This window comes from Somniosus microcephalus, chromosome 3, assembly GCF_052327205.1.
Source record: "Somniosus microcephalus isolate GS21.2 chromosome 3, FLI_Smic_1.0, whole genome shotgun sequence".
In the NCBI taxonomy this organism is placed as follows: Eukaryota; Metazoa; Chordata; class Chondrichthyes; order Squaliformes; family Somniosidae; genus Somniosus; species Somniosus microcephalus.
The window spans coordinates 210,793,663-210,811,969 of record NC_140989.1 but is presented as its reverse complement, the minus strand read 5'-3'; the positions used below and the strand labels follow the sequence as shown (position 1 = coordinate 210,811,969).

At 52.2% G+C, this 18,307-nt stretch overlaps 1 long non-coding RNA gene across 1 annotated transcript; it reads left to right on the top strand.

Moving 5' to 3' along the window:
* The first annotated feature begins 12,949 nt into the window (after positions 1-12,949).
* Positions 12,950-16,171, top strand: LOC147121688 (uncharacterized). The gene is made up of 3 exons (XR_015075403.1): positions 12,950-13,195; positions 13,483-13,582; positions 16,056-16,171. It is a non-coding gene; the product is annotated as an uncharacterized LOC147121688 (long non-coding RNA).
* The last annotated feature ends 2,136 nt before the right edge of the window (positions 16,172-18,307 follow it).

Here is an 18,307-nt window from a genome sequence, read left to right as displayed (position 1 = left end):
ACTGACTGCTCCTCTCTGTGTCGCTCCCACTCGCCCCTTTACTGACTGCTCCTCTCTCAGTGTCACTCCCACTCGCCCCTTTACTGACTGCTCCTCCCTCAGTGTCTCTCCCACTCACCCCTTTACTGACTGCTCCTCTCTCAGTGTCACTCCCACTCGCCCCTTTACTGACTGCTCCTCCCTCAGTGTCACTCCCACTCGCCCCTTTACTGACTGCTCCTCCCTCAGTGCCGCTCCCACTCACCCCTTTACTGACTGCTCCTCTCTCAGTGTCAATTCCACTCGCCCCTTTACTGACTGCTCCTCTCTGTGTCACTCCCACTCGCCCCTTTACTGACTGCTCCTCCCTCAGTGTCACTCCCACTCTCCCCTTTACTGACTGCTCCTCCCTCAGTGTCACTCCCACTCACCCCTTTACTGACTGCTCCTCCCTCAGTGTCTCTCCCACTCACCCCTTTACTGACTGCTCCTCTCTCAGTGTCGCTCCCACTCGCCCCTTTACTGACTGCTCCTCTCTCAGTGTCACTCCCACTCGCCCCTTTACTGACTGCTCCTCCCTCAGTGTCTCTCCCACTCACCCCTTTACTGACTGCTCCTCTCTCAGTGTCACTCCCACTCGCCCCTTTACTGACTGCTCCTCCCTCAGTGTCACTCCCACTCGCCCCTTTACTGACTGCTCCTCCCTCAGTGCCGCTCCCACTCACCCCTTTACTGACTGCTCCTCTCTCAGTGTCAATTCCACTCGCCCCTTTACTGACTGCTCCTCTCTGTGTCACTCCCACTCGCCCCTTTACTGACTGCTCCTCCCTCAGTGTCGCTCCCACTCGCCCCTTTACTAACTGCTCCTCCCTCAGTGTCACTCCCACTCGCCCCTTTACTGACTGCTCCTCTCTCAGTGTCACTCCCACTCGCCCCTTTACTGACTGCTCCTCTCTCAGTGCCACTCCCACTCGCCCCTTTACTGACTGCTCCTCCCTCAGTGCCGCTCCCACTCGCCCCTTTACTGACTGCTCCTCCCTCAGTGTCGCTCCCACTCTCCCCTTTACTGACTGCTCCTCCCTCAGTGTCACTCCCACTCGCCCCTTTACTGACTGCTCCTCCCTCAGTGCCGCTCCCACTCGCCCCTTTACTGACTGCTCCTCCCTCAGTGTCGCTCCCACTCAATACAATAATACAATACAATACAAATCGCTTTATTGGCATGATAAGGTACATCTTATGTTGCCAAAGCATCAAAATACATTTATGGTTGAACACATAAACGCGGTTCCATTCATACAGTGTATAAACAGGTATATCCCTGAGTTTATAAATATATTTTCGCCTTGTTTATATATACTCTTGTCTTAGTTTACTGGTTGTCCCTCTGTTCATGGCAAGCTGTAACATAGTGTGCCGCCAGTGTTACACAGCTTCTCTCCTCCCCCAGTAGGAATGGGAGTTTTTGGTTGTCAGTCAGATTTCTGAATTCAGGGCATATTTGTGAGAATTTTTGATAGAAATTCTCTCTGATGCCCTGATATTTTCCACAGGCTGTGAGGAAGTGCATCTCTGTCTCAACTACTCCCTGACTGCAGTGAGAGCATATCCTGTCTTCTCTTGGCAGCCTGGTCTGCCTGTGTCTGCCTTTTTCGATCGCTAGGCTATGTTCGCTAAGTCTGTACCTTGTCAAGGTTCTTCTCAGTTTGTTATCCTTTACCATGGTCAGGTAATCAGCTATGTTGTATTGTCTGTTTAGGGCCAAGTAGCAATTGAGTTTGCTTTGGGTTTTTGTTGTTTCTGCCCAATATGACAGATATTTTTCCTTTTGCTTTGCGACGATTGTGTTGGGTCGAATTCTTTGTGTTACCCTGTCACTGTCCTGGGGCTGGTTATTGTTAGTATTGTTATTAGTTACTTTATTGAGTCCCAGGACTAGTTGACTGAGGGTATTCTTCTTTATGGTCAGCTCTTGGCATTTCAGGGCGTCGTAGTGATAGCATTGGGGGTTGCTCATTTGTAGGTGATTCCAAAATTTGGTGGCTCTTTTTTGGATAGTGATTATTAATGGGTATTGGCCTAGTTCCGCCCTGCATGCGTTGTTTACTGTTTTCCTTTGAGTCCGGAGGATACTTTTACAGAATTCCGCATGTAGGATCTCAATTGGGTGTTTGTCCCATTTTGCAAAATCTTGTTGTGTTAGTGGTCCCCAGACCTCACTGCCATAGAGTGCAATTGGTTCAATTACTGATTTGAAAATTTTGAGCCAAATGCTAATTGGGATTTCTATTTGGATTGATTTTTTGATGGCATAGAAAGCCCTTCTTGCTTTCTCTTTCAGTTCATTCACAGCCAGTTTGAAGTTTCCCGTAGAACTGATTTTTAAGCCCAAGTATGTGTAGTGAGTGGTTTGTTCAATTTTGGTTGTTCCTACTGTGAAATTTATTGTGGGTCCATGTTGTTTGGATCTTTGCTGGAACACAAGGACTTTGGTTTTTTGGGGATTTATTGTCAGGGCCCAAGTCTGGCAGTACGACTCCAGCAGGTCCAGGTTCTGCTGTCGACCCTCCTTAGTTGGTGACAGCAGAACCAGGTCGTCGGCATAGAGGAGGAATTTAACCTTGGATTCATATAGGGTGAGGCCGGGTGCTGTAGATTGTTCAAGTAGTTTTGCCAATCCATTAATGTAAATATTAAAGAGTGTCGGTGAGATTGGCGAGCCCTGCGTCACCCCCCGCCCCTGTGGGAAGTATTTTGTTTGTTTGTCTCCAATTTTAACTGCACATTTATTGTTTGTATACATTGATTTAATTACATCATATGTTTTACCTCCTACCCCGCTTTCGATAAGTTTCAGGAATAAACCGTCATGCCAGATGGAGTCGAAAGCCTTCTGGAATTCTACAAAGCATGCGTAGATTTTGCTTTTGTTATGGTGAACGTGTTTGTCGATTAGGGTCTGTAGGGTGAAGATATGATCGGATGTTCTATAGTTTGGCAGGAATCCAATTTGGCTTTTACTCAAGACATTGTGCTCCTCAAGGAAGTTTATAAGTCTTTTGTTTATGATGCTACAGAATACCTTCCCCAGGTTACTGTTTACACAGATGCCTCGATAGTTGTTTGGGTCGATTTTGTCCCCACTTTTGTATATGGGTGTTATGAGTCCTTTGTTCCAGATGTCAGGGAAATAACCGACACTCAGAACCAAGTTGAAGAGTTTTAGGATAGCCAGTTTCAGTTTGTCGTCTGCGTGTTTAATCATCTCGTTTAGTATGCCGTCTGTCCCGCAAGCTTTTCCTGGTCGCAGGTCCTTGAGTTTTTCAAGAAGTTCTTTTTCTGTTATTATGGCGTCTAGCGGGTTTTGGTTATCTTTTATGGCCATTTCAAGCTTTTCAAGTTTTTTGCGTATTTGGTGTTGCTCTGGTCCTAGTGTGTTTTTCTGGTATAATTTTTCAAAGTGGTTTACCCATGTGTCCCCATTTTGAATGGACAAATCGTCGTGTTGTTTTTTGTGTAGTGTTTTCAAGTTGTCCCAGAAACAATTCGACTCAATGGATTCCTCCATGGAGCTGAGTGTATTCTTAATAAATTGCTCTTTTTTGGTCCTGAGTGTGTTTCTGTATTGTGTTAGCGTCTGACAATAAGTAAGGCGTAATTCCTCGTTTTCTGGATGTCTGTGTTTTTGGTTTGATAGTTTTCTAAGTTTTTTCCTCATGTTATGGCAATCATGGTCAAACCATTTTTCATAGTTTTTTGTTTTGGGTTTGTTCTTGCGAGCTTTCAAGTTTGCATTTGTTGCCAAATTATCAAAAATATTGTTTAGTTTACTAACTGCCCGGTTTACGCCTTCTTTATTGTGAGTGTATATGTTATCCAGAAAGGTGTCTAAGAGAGCTTGAGTTGATGCATTGCTAATTGTTTTCTGGTATTTTTCCGTGTCGTTTTTGGCCCATCTGTACGATTTTTTGGTGTTGTACAGTTTACTGGGTTGTGTTTCTATGTTGTTTGTTTCTGTCTTTTTGAGAAACATAGTAATTTGACTGTGATCTGACAGTGTTGTTTGTGGTTTGACTGTGAATGCTCTGAAAGAGGATGGGTCCAAGTCTGTAATCATATAGTCTACTGTGCTGCAGCCAAGAGGTGAGCAGTAGGTCGATCTTCCTAGGAGGTCTCCTATGAACCTACCATTGACAATGTACAGACCCAGGTTTCGACAGGTAGCTGTTTACCGTTGGTATTTGACTGCTTGTCGCAGTTATGCCTGTATGGAAGGGAAGGGATGTCAAAGTGGTTATTCCCGAATACGTAATTGTTTCCCTGATTATTGGTGAAGTCTGGTTCTTCGCCCGTTCTTGAATTGAGGTCCCCACAGATCAACACGTTCCCCTGGGCCTGGTATTGGATAATTTCCCCCTCCATGTTGGAGAAGGTGTCCTCTTTGTAGTACGGGGAATCGATTGGAGGGATATAAAGTGCGCAAATGTAAACATCTTGGGTGTTTGAGATAATCTCCCTCTCAAGTTTGAGCCACATATGGTTTTCGCCCTTTTTTATAAATTTGATGTAATTCTTAAGTTCTGTTTTAAACCAGATCAGTATGCCTCCGGAGTCTCTGCCTTGGGTTACACTTGGTAATTTATTGGAGGGGACCACTAGCTCAGTGTACCCTTGGGGACAGCCGGTGTGTCCTTTTCCTTTATACCAAGTTTCCTGTAAAATGATAATATCTAGATCTTTAGTTTCCTCTATGAACTCTGGGGTCCTACTCTTCACTTCTCGCAGTGAAGAGCGTAGACCTTGGATATTCCAGGTCGAAATATATAAGGATTTCATGTTAAGTTTTATCTTTTTCTATGATAGGTTAAAGAGTGGTACGTGTTTGTCGTGTCTAAGTGTGGGGAAAAAAAAGATCACCCCAGTTGTCTACAAAAGTTAATACAATTTGGTTACAGTTCTTTCTATTAATTAGTCCTTGATCCATAAGGCGGAAGTAGATGCTGCTGCACATCTGCTTATTGTCTCTTAATGGATTGTTTCTGTCTGAGGTATTGCGTACGTCCTGTGCATCTCTCCCTCTGTCTGGCTGGTAGCGGTCCTATTCCCCTGTGGGACAGGAGTGGTGCAGGTCTGATAATGTTGTTTTGCATGGGGATCCTCTCCGGTCTCGGTTGGTGTGGTGGTGGTCTTTGTAGTGTTCCTGATATGTACCCCGCTGATCTCTGGTGGTCGGGGGGGGGGTCCTCTTGGTGTCTGGGTATGGACCCGGTTAAAAGCGACGTCCTTCAGGGCTTTAGCAAAGATCGATATTTTTTGCCTTTGGATGTGGACGTGGTCGTAAAGACATTCTTCATCGAGGGTGGGGTGTTGGGCCAGGTGTACGTTGTGGTTTGATTCGCATTCTGTTGCTATGCTGGCATTTATCTCATGAATTGTGTTGTTGTTGAAGTCTGTTCTCGGCAATATTGTGGAAACAGTGATTCTAGTGTTTGGAAATGTACTGCTTGCCTTCCTAATCATTGCTCTGAGCGATGTTGCTACCTCTTTCTGTTTGGCCTTTAGGTCATTTGTGCCCGTGTGTATTATTATGTGTTGGGGGGAGCCTAATCTGGCTTTGGTCAGCCATCCCATGGCTCTGTCTGTTGTTGGGCACCAAATCTTTTCTACTTTACTTCTAGGGAAGAGCTTTTTCTCCCATAGAAATTTCCCATTTGAGTCTATGAGTATTACGACGTCAGCCTTGTTTGTGTTTACTGTCTGGTGGCTTTCGCCTGGACTCATAGTGTGTGTGCTGGGCTGGGGTGTCTGGTGTGTGCGTACCTCTTGTGAGCGGCTCGCTTGTGGTTCCACGGTGGTGGGGGAAGATTGCGAGTCAGCATGCTGGTCGGTCTGTGTGGCACCCCTTGTATTGTGTGTCTGTTGCTTTTGTTCCGTGTGGGAGTGGTAAAGGATAACAAACTGAGAAGAACCTTGACAAGGTACAGACTTAGCGAACATAGCCTAGCGATCGAAAAAGGCAGACACAGGCAGACCAGGCTGCCAAGAGAGGACAGGATATGCTCGCACTGCAGTCAGGGAGTGGTGGAGACAGAGATGCACTTCCTCACAGCTTGTGGAAAATATCAGGGCATCAGGGAGAATTTCTACCAAAAATTCTCACAAATATGCCCTGATTTCAGAAATCTGAATGACAACCAAAAACTCCCATTCCTACTGGGAGAGGAGAGAAGCTGTATAACACTGGCGGCACGCTATGTTACAGCTTGCCATGAACAGAGAGCCAACCAGTAAACTAAGAAAAGAATATATATAAACAATGCGAATGTATATTTATACACTCAGGGATATACCTGTTTATACACTGTATGAATAGAACTGCGTTTATGTGGTAAACCATAAATGTATTTTGATGCTTTGGCAACATAAGATGTAACTTATCATGCCAATAAAGCGATTTGAATTGTGAATTGTGAATTGAGTGCAGCCGTTCCGTCCGGCTCTGTCTTGTCTTATCTCTAGTCTCTGGTTGCTGGTCTAATGGTGTTTTCTCTCCTCTATGGCTCTCTTCTTTTTCCTGCAGCTCTTTCACCTGATTCTTAAGTAGATTCACCTGGTTATCAAGTCTATTCAGCTCTCTCTTGTGTCTCTCCCTCTCCTGCTTTTGTTTGTCATTCAATTTGAGGACCTCCTCTCTAAGTTTAACCATCTCTATCTCTAATTGATAAAATTTATCTTTTGGTTGTATCTGGCTGTGTGATCCCGGGGTATGTGTCTGGTCGGCCCTGGAAGGCTCACTCACTTCCTGGCTAAGCTGGTCGGCCCTGGAAGGCTCACTCACTTCCTGGCTATGCTGCTCTTCTCTTGGTGGGCTGGGAATGGTAGGGGAACTATGTGTGGCTTCCTCCGTGGTAGTTATGCTGGGGTTTGTCAGTTGTATCGTGTGGCTGTGGTTCCCCGGGGTTAGTGTCTGGTTTGAACTGTGTGGCTCGTTCATCCCTTGACCATGCAGATTTTCTCCTGGTAAGTTGTCAATGTTGGGGGGAGTGCGGGCCACTCTGGGGCTGTTCATTCCCCTCGTAGTTGATCTTTTCAGTGTCCTGAAGGCCGTTGCAAATTTGTCGAGGTTGCCTTGCACTAATATTGTTCCGGTATTGTACGCGTTGACAGTCGTGATTGAACTGTCTCCTGGTGTGTTAATTTTCATTATGGACCCATTTGCGGTATTTTTTAGCTTAACACTGGTATAGTGTGATTTTATTGCTGTGATCCAAGCCGCTGGCTGATCTGAGTAGAGTATGAGGTTACTTTTTGTCCCATTGTTGTAACAGTCAGTAAAGAGAGTTTCTGGTTTTTCTCTCATCTGAGCATGCTTGATCGTTTTTATAGCTTTTTTTGTGGTGTTGGGGGGAATCTGGAAGCGGGGCTGTTGTGGATCTTCTGATTCGCTCATTTTTGGTAAAGTATTGTTGATCTTAGAATAAGCTTTTCTGGGGCCCCGGGTTTGGTGTTACCCTCTCCCTGTTCGCGAACATTCCCGGTCCCCCTCTCCGACCCCGTGGTCCCTGGGCCTCGGCTCCTGGGTTCACCCTTCTCAGGTCTGAGTCTGTGAGCCACTGTTTCCCGGTGCCCCCCTTTATTGACTGCTCCTCCCTCAGTGTCGCTCCCACTCGCCCCTTTACTGACTGCTCCTCCCTCAGTGTCACTCCCACTCGCCCCTTTACTGACTGCTCCTCCCTCAGTGTCGCTCCCACTCGCCCCTTTACTGACTGCTCCTCCCTCAGTGCCGCTCCCACTCGCCCCTTTCCTGACTGCTCCTCCCTCAGTGCCGCTCCCACTCGCCCCTTTACTGACTGCTCCTCCCTCAGTGCCGCTCCCACTCGCCCCTTTCCTGACTGCTCCTCCCTCAGTGCCGCTCCCACTCGCCCCTTTACTGACTGCTCCTCCCTCAGTGTCTCTCCCACTCGCCCCTTTACTGACTGCTCCTCCCTCAGTGTCACTGCCACTCGCCCCTTTACTGACTGCTCCTCCCTCAGTGTCGCTCCCACTCGCCCCTTTACTGACTGCTCCTCCCTCAGTGTCGCTCCCACTCGCCCCTTTACTGACTGCTCCTCCCTCAGTGTCACTCCCACTCGCCCCTTTACTGACTGCTCCTCCCTCAGTGACACTCCCACTCGCCCCTTTACTGACTGCTCCTCCCTCAGTGTCACTCCCACTCGCCCCTTTACTGACTGCTCCTCCCTCAGTGTCTCTCCCACTCGCCCCTTTACTGACTGCTCCTCCATCAGTGTCTCTCCCACTCGCCCCTTTACTGACTGCTCCTCCCTCAGTGTCTCTGCCACTCGCCCCTTTACTGACTGCTCCTCCCTCAGTGTCGCTCCCACTCGCCTCTTTACTGACTGCTCCTCCCTCAGTGTCGCTCCCACTCGCCCCTTTACTGACTGCTCCTCCCTCTGTGTCACTCCCACTCGCCCCTTTACTGACTGCTCCTCTCTGTGCCGCTCCCACTCGCCCCTTTACTGACTGCTCCTCCCTCAGTGCCTCTCCCACTCGCCCCTTTACTGACTGCTCCTCCCTCAGTGCCTCTCCCACTCGCCCCTTTACTGACTGCTCCTCCCTCAGTGTCACTCCCACTCGCCCCTTTACTGACTGCTCCTCCCTCAGTGTCACTCCCACTCACCCCTTTACTGACTGCTCCTCCCTCAGTGTCACTCCCACTCGCCCCTTTACTGGCTGCTCCCCCCTCAGTGTCACTCCCACTCACCCCTTTACTGACTGCTCCTCCCTCAGTGTCACTCCCACTCGCCCCTTCACTGACTGCTCCTCCCTCAGTGCCGCTCCCAGTCGCCCCTTCACTGACTGCTCCTCCCTCAGTGTCGCTCCCACTCGCCCCTTTACTGACTGCTCCTCCCTCAGTGTCACTCCCACTCGCCCCTTTACTGACTGCTCCTCCCTCAGTGCCGCTCCCACTCGCCCCTTTACCGACTGCTCCTCCCTCAGTGTCGCTCCCACTCGCCCCTTTACCGACTGCTCCTCCCTCAGTGTCGCTCCCACTCGCCCCTTTACTGACTGCTCCTCCCTCAGTGTCTCTCCCACTCGCCCCTTTACTGACTGCTCCTCCCTCAGTGTCTCTCCCACTCGCCCCTTTACCGACTGCTCCTCCCTCAGTGTCGCTCCCACTCGCCCCTTTACTGACTGCTCCTCCCTCAGTGTCTCTCCCACTCGCCCCTTTACTGACTGCTCCTCTCTCAGTGCCGCTCCCACTCGCCCCTTTACTGACTGCTCCTCCCTCGGTGCCTCTCCCACTCGCCCCTTTACTGACTGCTCCCCCCTCAGTGTCACTCCCACTCGCCCCTTTACTGACTGCTCCTCCCTCAGTGTCACTCCCACTCGCCCCTTTACTGACTGCTCCTCCCTCGGTGCCTCTCCCACTCGCCCCTTTACTGACTGCTCCTCTCTCACTTGCCACTTTCCTGTTGCTGCTCCCGGCTCACTCTGTTCATTCACGTGTGGGTGTGTCTCACTGTCCCAGTGAAACATAGAAACATAGAGGATAGGAGCAGGAGTAGGCCATTCGGCCCCTCGAGCCTGCTCCGCCATTCAATGCGATCATGGCTGATCGTCCAAGTTCAGTACCCTGTCCCTGCTTTCTCCCCATATCCCTTGATCCCTTTAGCCTTAAGAAATATATCCAACTCCTTCTTGAATATATTTAATGAATTGGCCTCTACTGCCTTCTATGGCAGAGAATTCCACAGGTTCACCACTCTCTGGGTGAAGAAATTCCTCCTCATCTCAGTCCTAAATGGCTTACCCCTTATCCTTAGACTGTGACCCCTGGTTCTGGACTCCCCCGCCATCAGGAACATCCTTCCTGCATCTAGTCTGTCCAGTCCTGTCAGAATTTTATAAGTTTCAATGAGATCCCCTCTCATTCTTCTAAAGTCCAGCGAGTATAAGCCCAATCGACCCAATCTCTCCTCATACATCATTCCTGCCATCCCAGGTATCAGTCTGGTGAATCTTCGCTGCACTCCCTCCATGGCAAGAACATCCTTCCTCAGATAAGGTGACCAAAACTGCACACAATACTCAAGGTGTGGTCTCACCAAGGCCCTGTACAACTGCAGCAAGACATCCTTGTTCCTGTACTCGAACCCTCTCGCTACGAAGGCCAACATACCATTTGCCTTCTTAACCACCTGCTGCACCTGCATGCTTACCTTCAGCGACTGGTGCACAAGGACACCCAGGTCTCGTTGCACTTCCCCTTTTCCCAATCTATTGCCGTTCAGATAATAATCTGCCTTCCTGTTTTTGCCACCAAAGTGGATAACCTCGCATTTATCCACATTATACTGCATCTGCCCAATCGCCCAACCTGTCCAAATCGTACTGGAGTTTCTCTGCGTCCTCCTCACAGCAGACACGCCCACCCAGCTTTGTGTCATCTGCAAACTTGGAGATATTACATCTTGTTCCCTCGTCTAGATCATTAATATATATTGTGAATAACTGGGGTCCTAGCACCGATCCCTGCGGTACCCCAATAGTCACTGCTTTCCACTCGGAAAAAGACCCGTTTATTCCAACTCTTTGCTTCCTGTCTGCTAAACAGTTTTCTATCCAAGTCAGTACCTTACCCCCAATCCCATGTGCTTTAAGTTTGCACGCTAGTCTCTTATGCGGGACCTTATTGAAAGCCTTCTGAAAGTCCAAATACACCACATCCACTGGTTCTCCCTTATCTATTCTACCAGTTACATCCTCAAAAAATTCCAGTAGATTCGTCAAGCATGATTTACCTTTTGTAAATCCATGTTGACTTTGTCCGATCCTGTCACTGTTTTCCAAGTGCTCTGCTATTACATCTTTTATAATGGACTCTAGCATTTTCCCCACTACCGATGTCAGGCTTACTGGTCTATAATTCCCTGGCCTAGAAATTCACTATGGCCCCGCCAGCTGGCTAGCGCCCAAAAGTTAGCGCTGGGCGCGGAGCCAGTTGCGACCGTCAGATATTCAGTTTTTGCGCCCCAAGTCGGAACCGGGCGCTATTCCAGGGTGTGCCCGCCCCCGCTTGGGGCGTTGAAACTGAATTTCAGCGCTCTAGGTGCCGCTGCGCCACCCACTGCGGAGCGGCAGGCTGCGGTACTGCAGGCCTCCTCCTTCTCTTAAGGGGGAGGTGCCTGCCACGGGGAGATCGCCGCTGGATAGTGCCGGCAAATGAGCCCGGCACCACGGAGAAGTGCCGGGCTCGCGGAAAGCAGCCGGCAATGCCGCGGGGGGGGGGTGGAGGAGGCCGGGGAAGGAGGTGCGGGCAGGCGGCCGCCGAAAAAGCGGCCGGCCGCACCTCCACCTTAAAGCGCCCCACTAAGGCTACAGTACGGCCCCCTTTTCTGGTCCCTGTTTGCGGCCGCTGTGGAAGAGGCGGCCACAACTAAATATGGGGATCGGGGCGGAACCGGGGCACTGCGCACACCGATGACGTCATCGGTGCCGGCGCAGCGCTAACGGCTACCGCCGCCATTACCGCTACGCTGAATATCTGGCCGCAAAGCTGCCGGCGCCTTAATGAATTTCTAGGCCCCTGTTTTTTCTTTACCACCTTTTTTGAATAGTGGGATTACATTAGCTACCCTCCAATCCATGGGAACTGTTCCAGAGTCTATCGAATTTTGGAAGATGACCAGCAATGCATCTACTATTTCTAGGGCCACTTCCTTAAGTACCCTAGGATGTAGATTATCAGGCCCTGGGGATTTATCGGCCTTCAATCCCGTCAATTTCCCTAACACCATTTCCCTACAAATACTGATTTCATTCAATTCCGCCCTCTCATCAGACCCTATGTTCCCCGGCACCTCTGGGAGTTTATTTCTGTCCTCCTTTGTGAAGACAGAACCAAAGTATGTATTTAATTGGTCTGCCACGTCTTTGTTCCCCATTATAAATTCCCCTCATTCTGACTGCAAGGGACCTACGCTTGACTTTACCAATCTTTTTCTCTTCACATATCTATAGTTCATGTGTCAGTGTGTCGCACTGTCCCAGTGAGTTCACGTGTGGGTGTGTCTCTCTGTCACAGTGAGTTCACGTGTGGGTGTGTTGCACAGTCCCAGTGAGTTCATGTGTGGGTGTGTCGCACTGTCCCAGTGAGTTCACATGTGGGTGTGTTGCACTGTCACAGTGAGTTCACATGTGGGTGTGTCGCACTGTCCCAGTGAGTTCACGTGTGGGTGTGTTGCACAGTCCCAGTGAGTTCACATGTGGGTGTGTCGCACTGTCCCAGTGAGTTCACATGTGGGTGTGTCGCACTGTCCCAGTGAGTTCACGTGTGGGTGTGTTGCACAGTCCCAGTGAGTTCACGTGTGGGTGTGTTGCACAGTCCCAGTGAGTTCACGTGTGGGTGTGTCGCACTGTCCCAGTGAGTTCACGTGTGGGTGTGTCTCACTGTCCCAGTGAGTTCACATGTGGGTGTGTCTCACTGTCCCAGTGAGTTCACGTGTGGGTGTGTTGCACTGTCCCAGTGAGTTCACGTGTGGGTGTGTCTCACTGTCCCAGTGAGTTCACGTGTGGGTGTGTCGCACTGTCCCAGTGAGTTCACGTGTCGGTGTATCGCACTGTCCCAGTGAGTTCACGTGTGGGTGTGTCTCACTGTCCCAGTGAGTTCACGTGTGGGTGTGTCGCACTGTCCCAGTGAGTTCACGTGTGGGTGTGTCGCACTGTCCCAGTGAGTTCACGTGTCGGTGTATCGCACTATCCCAGTGAGTTCACATGTGGGTGTGTCGCACTGTCCCAGTGAGTTCACATGTGGGTGTGTCTCACTGTCCCAGTGAGTTCACGTGTGGGTGTGTTGCACTGTCCCAGTGAGTTCACGTGTCGGTGTGTCGCACTGTCCCAGTGAGTTCACGTGTGGGTGTGTCGCACTGTCCCAGTGAGTTCACGTGTGGGTGTGTCGCACTGTCCCAGTGAGTTCACGTGTGGGTGTGTCGCACTGTCCCAGTGAGTTCACGTGTGGGTGTGTCGCACTGTCCCAGTGAGTTCACGTGTCGGTGTATCGCACTGTCCCAGTGCTCATTTGTGTAGCTGCCAGTATTGCACCAGTAAATTGTACACTTGTTGCATTTCAGGATCTATTAGTGCGGATTACAAGTTGAGCAAGACGAAGCTATCACGGTCAGGGAAGGACAAGCGTAACCATGCGCTGGAGCAAGAGGTTCGAGCACAGCAGTGCATTCAAATTTCTTCAATGTTATTTCCCCTCTTCCCAACATCAAACATTGCGTCTCGCTGTAGTTAACGAGTGGTAGATCCAGTGCGGGTGTGTGAGGGTTTAGTAACTATTGAGCATCTGAACGTTTTGTGATTGATGAGACTGTGAGGGGTGAGTATTGATGGAGTGTGTGCGTGATGAATGAGAGTCCCTGGGTCCAGTATCTCTAACACTGAGTGTCACTGCTCCAATCTCTCTCGGCATCGCTGAGCTCTGTATCTTTCTTGCAGGTCCATGAGTACATGAATCCATTGCTTGACTTTGTCGAGCATCGGGATGGCAATGTTTATCTTGGGGGAAACATCTGCCTCATGAGCCTGAACCTGACCCGTAAGTGTACTTACTCAGTGACGTGTGTGACAAAGAATGGGCATTTTGGACCACGCCTTGGCTTGAAGTGAGCTTCTTTAAATCTGTTCCAGTAGGTCGAGGGTTAAAAGCTGGCTTCAATCGTGGAATAATGATCAGTCACTTGTAGCTACATCGGTGATCATGATCGGGCCGTTTCCCACCGGAGGATCCGGGGGCTCCATTTCAAACACTAACATCTTGTGGGCATTGTTCCAATTTGCGTTTAGTTGGCCGCTTCTTTTGAATGTAACATTCACTGTTCCAAAGATACGTCTCAGTGAATCTGCAGAGTTAGTCCTGGATTCTGCCGGTTAAATAAGAACGTAAGAAATAGGATCTGGAGTCGGCCATTCGGCCCCTCGAGCCTGCTCCGCCATTCAATAAGATCACAGCTGATCTTCGACCTCAACTCCACTTTCCCACCCGATCCCCATATCCCGCGATTCCCCTAGAGTCCAACAATCTATCGATCTCAGCCTTGAATATACTCAACGACTGAGCCTCCACAGCCCTCTGGGGTAGAGAATTCCAAAGATTCACCGCCCTCTGAGTGAAGAAATTCCTCCTCATCTCAGTCCTGAATGGCCGAGCCCTTATCCTGAGGCTGTGACCCCTGGTTCTAGACTCTCCAGCCAGGGGAAACAGCCTCTCAGCATCTACCTGTGGAATTCTCTACCACAGAAGGCAGTAGAGGCCAATTCATTAAATATATTCAAGAAGGAGTTAGATATATTTCTTAAGGCTAAAGGGATCAAGGGATATGGGGAGAAGGCAGGGACAGGGTACTGAATGTGGATGATCAGCCATGATCTCATTAAATGGCGGAGCAGGCTCGAGGGGCCGAATGGCCGACTCCTGCTCCTGTCTTCTATGTTTCTACCCTGTCAATCCCCCTCAGAATCTTGTATGTTTCAATGAGATCACCTCTCATTCTTCCAAACTCCAGAGAGTATCGGCCCATTCTACACAATCTCTCATCATAGGACAGCCCTCTCGTCCCAGGAACCAATCTAGTGAACCTTTGTTGCACCGCCTCCAAGGCAAGTATATCCTTCCTTAGGTAAGCAGACCAAAACTGTGCACAGTACTCCAGGTGTGGTCTCACCAAGGCCCTGTATAGTTGCAGTAAGACTTCCTTACTCTGATACACCAACCCCCTTGCAATAAACACCAACATACCCTTTGCTTTCCTAACTGCTTGCTGTACCTGCATGTTAACTTTCAGTGATTCGTGTACAAGGACACCCAGGTCCCTCTGAACACCAACATTTCGCAGTCTCTCACCATTTAAAAAAAATTCTGCTTTTCCATTCTTCCTACCAAAGTGGATAATTTCACACTTCCCCACATTATAGTCCATCTGCCAGCTTAGCCCACTAAGGAGAACGGTGGCAAAGTGGTTCTGTTACTGGACTAGCAACCCAGAGGCCTAACAATCCCGAGACGTGAGTTCAAATCGCACCACGGCAGCTGGGGAATTAAATCTGGAATAAAAACCCATTTGGTGCACTAATGTCCTTTGGGGAAGGAAATCTGCTGGTCTGGGCTTGTATGTGACTGACATGGCCTCACAAGCCACTCAGTTGTAACAAATCACTACGACAAAGAGAGCACTGCAGCGATTCAAGAAGGTGGCCATCTTCTCGAGGGCAATAAATGCCAGCATCGAACGAATAAATTAAAAAAAACTCACTTAACCTGTCTATATCCTTTTGCAGCCTCTTTACTTCCACCTCACAACTTGCTTTCCCACCTAGCTTTGTATCGTCAACAAACTTGGACAGATTACAATCTACATTAATGACTGACTGACTGTAAATAGCTGATCCTTGCGGTACCCCACTAGTTACAGCCTGCCAATCTGAAAATGATCCGTTTATTGTTACTCTCTGCTTTCTGTCCGTTAACCAATCCTCAATCCATGCTAATATATTAACCCCAACCCCATCAGCCCATATCTTTTGTAACAACCTCTTGTGTGGCAACTTATCGAATGCCTTCTGAAAATCCAAATATATTACATCCACTGGTTCCCCCTTATCTACCTGCTAGTTACACCCTCAAAAAAAGAATAAATTTGTCAAGCACGATTTCCCTTTCATAAAACCATGTTGACTCTGCCTAATTATATTCTGATTTTCTAAGTGCCCTGATACCACGTCCTTAATAATGGATTCCAGCGTTTCCCCTTCACTGATGTCAGGCTAACTGGCCTGTAGTTCCCTGTTTTCTCTCTCCCTCCTTTCTTGAACAGCGCGGTTACATTTACTTCCTTCCAATCCACGGGGACCGTTCTACAATCTAGGCAATTCTGGAAGAGCAAATCAACTATCTCTGCAGCCACCTCTTTTAGAGCCCAAGGGTAAAGGCCAACAGATCCAAGGAGGGGCCAGTGGGAGTGCGCCGGTTAAATGAGTTGCCAGTGCTGACTGGTCTCCTCTTTCTGCATCAGATAATCGGATTACAGAGACAGGACTGAAGGCTTTTCTGACCATGATTAACGTGCAGATACAAAATGCGAAGTTGAGCCCTGACGGCAGGACCACGAGTGGACTGCTGCGGCTGTCAATAACGGTGAGTCACCTCGCTGCTCTGCATTACATTCACACTGTGAAAGAGTGGGCGATAGTCAGAGAGCAGTCCTGGGGGGGTTAGAGCGCAGCAGAGGGGGTGCAGGGAGAGAGGGGGCGTAGGGGGACAGAGGGGGCGTAGGGGGGTCAGAGGGGCGTAGGGGGGTCAGAGGGGGCGTAGGGGGGGACAGGGGGGCGTAGGGGGACAGAGGGGGCGTAGGGGGACAGAGGGGGGTGGGGGACAGAGGGGGTCAGAGGGGGCGTAGGGGGACAGGGGGCGTAGGGGGGACAGAGGAGGCGTAGGGGGGACAGAGGGGGCGTAGGGGGACAGAGGGGGGACAGAGGGGGCGTAGGGGGGACAGAGGGGGCGTAGGGGGACAGAGGGGGCGTGGGGGGACAGAGGGGGCGCGTAGGGGGGACAGAGGGGGCGTAGGGGGACAGAGGGGGCGTAGGGGGGACAGAGGGGCGTAGGGGGGACAGAGGGGACGTAGGGGGGCCAGAGGGGGCGTAGGGGGCCAGAGGGGGCGTAGGGGGGACAGAGGGGGCGTAGGGGGGACAGAGGGGGCGTAGGGGGACAGAGGGGCGTGGGGGGGGACAGAGGGGCGTAGGGGGGACAGAGGGGGCGTGGGGGGACAGAGGGGGCGTGGGGGGACAGAGGGGGCGTGGGGGGGACAGAGGGGGCGTGGGGGGGGACAGAGGGGGCGTAGGGGGGACAGAGGGGGCGTTAGGGGGACAGAGGGGGCGTTAGGGGGACAGAGGGGGCGTGGGGGGGACAGAGGGGGCGTAGGGGGACAGAGGGGGCGTAGGGGGGACAGAGGGGGCGTAGGGGGGGACAGAGGGGGCGTAGGGGGACAGAGGGGGCGTGGGGGGGGACAGAGGGGGCGTGGGGGGGACAGAGGGGGCGTAGGGGACAGAGGGGGCGTGGGGGGGGACAGAGGGGGCGTGGGGGGGACAGAGGGGGGCGTGGGGGGCCAGAGGGGGCGTGGGGGGGACAGAGGGGGCGTGGGGGGACAGAGGGCGTAGGGGGGAGAGAGGGGGCGTGGGGGGGACAGAGGGGGCGTGGGGGGACAGAGGGGGCGTGGGGGGGACCAGAGGGCGTAGGGGGACAGAGGGGGCGTGGGGGGGACAGAGGGGGGCGTGGGGGGTCGGAGGGGGCGTGGGGGGGACGGAGGGGGCGTGGGGGGGTCAGAGGGGGCGTAGGGGGGTCAGAGGGGGCGTAGGGGGGTCAGAGGGGGCGTAGGGGGGGTCAGAGGGGCGTAGGGGGGTCAGAGGGGGCGTAGGGGGTCAGAGGGGGCGTGGGGGGGACAGAGGGGGCGTAGGGAGGTCAGAGGGGGCGTAGGGGGACAGAGGGGGCGTGGGGGGGTCAGAGGGCGGAGGCTGTAGGGGGGGGGGACAGAGGGGGCGTGGGGGGACAGAGGGGGCGTAGGGGGGTCAGAGGAGGGCGTGGGGGGACAGAGGGGGGCGTAGGGGGGACAGAGGGGGCGTGGGGGACAGAGGGGGCATGGGGGGACAGAGGGGGCGTAGGGGGACAGAGGGCGTAGGGGGGTCAGAGGGGGCGTGGGGGGGACAGAGGGGGCGTGGGGGGACAGAGGGGGCGTAGGGGGACAGAGGGGGGCGTAGGGGGGACAGAGGGGGCGTAGGGGGACAGAGGGGGCGTGGGGGGACAGAGGGGCGTAGGGGGGACAGAGGGGGCGTGGGGGACAGAGGGGGCGTAGGGGACAGAGGGGGCGTGGGGGGGACAGAGGGGGCGAGTGGGGGGGGTCAGAGGGGCGTGTGGGGACAGAGGGGGCGTGGGGGGGACAGAGGGGGCGTAGGGGGGACAGAGGGGGCGTAGGGGGACAGAGGGGGCGTGGGGGGACAGAGGGGGCGTGGGGGGACAGAGGGGGCGTGGGGGGACAGAAGGGGCGTAGGGGGGACAGAGGGGGCGTAGGGGGGACAGAGGGGGGCGTAGGGGGGTCAGGAGGGGGCGTGGGGGGACAGAGGGGGCGTAGGGGGGACAGAGGGGGGCTGTAGGGGGGTCAGAGGGGGCGTGGGGGGACAGAGGGGGGCGTTAGGGGGGTCAGAGGGGGCGTGGGGGGACAGAGGGGGCGGGTGGGGGGGACAGAGGGGGCGTGGGGGGATAGAGGGGGCGTAG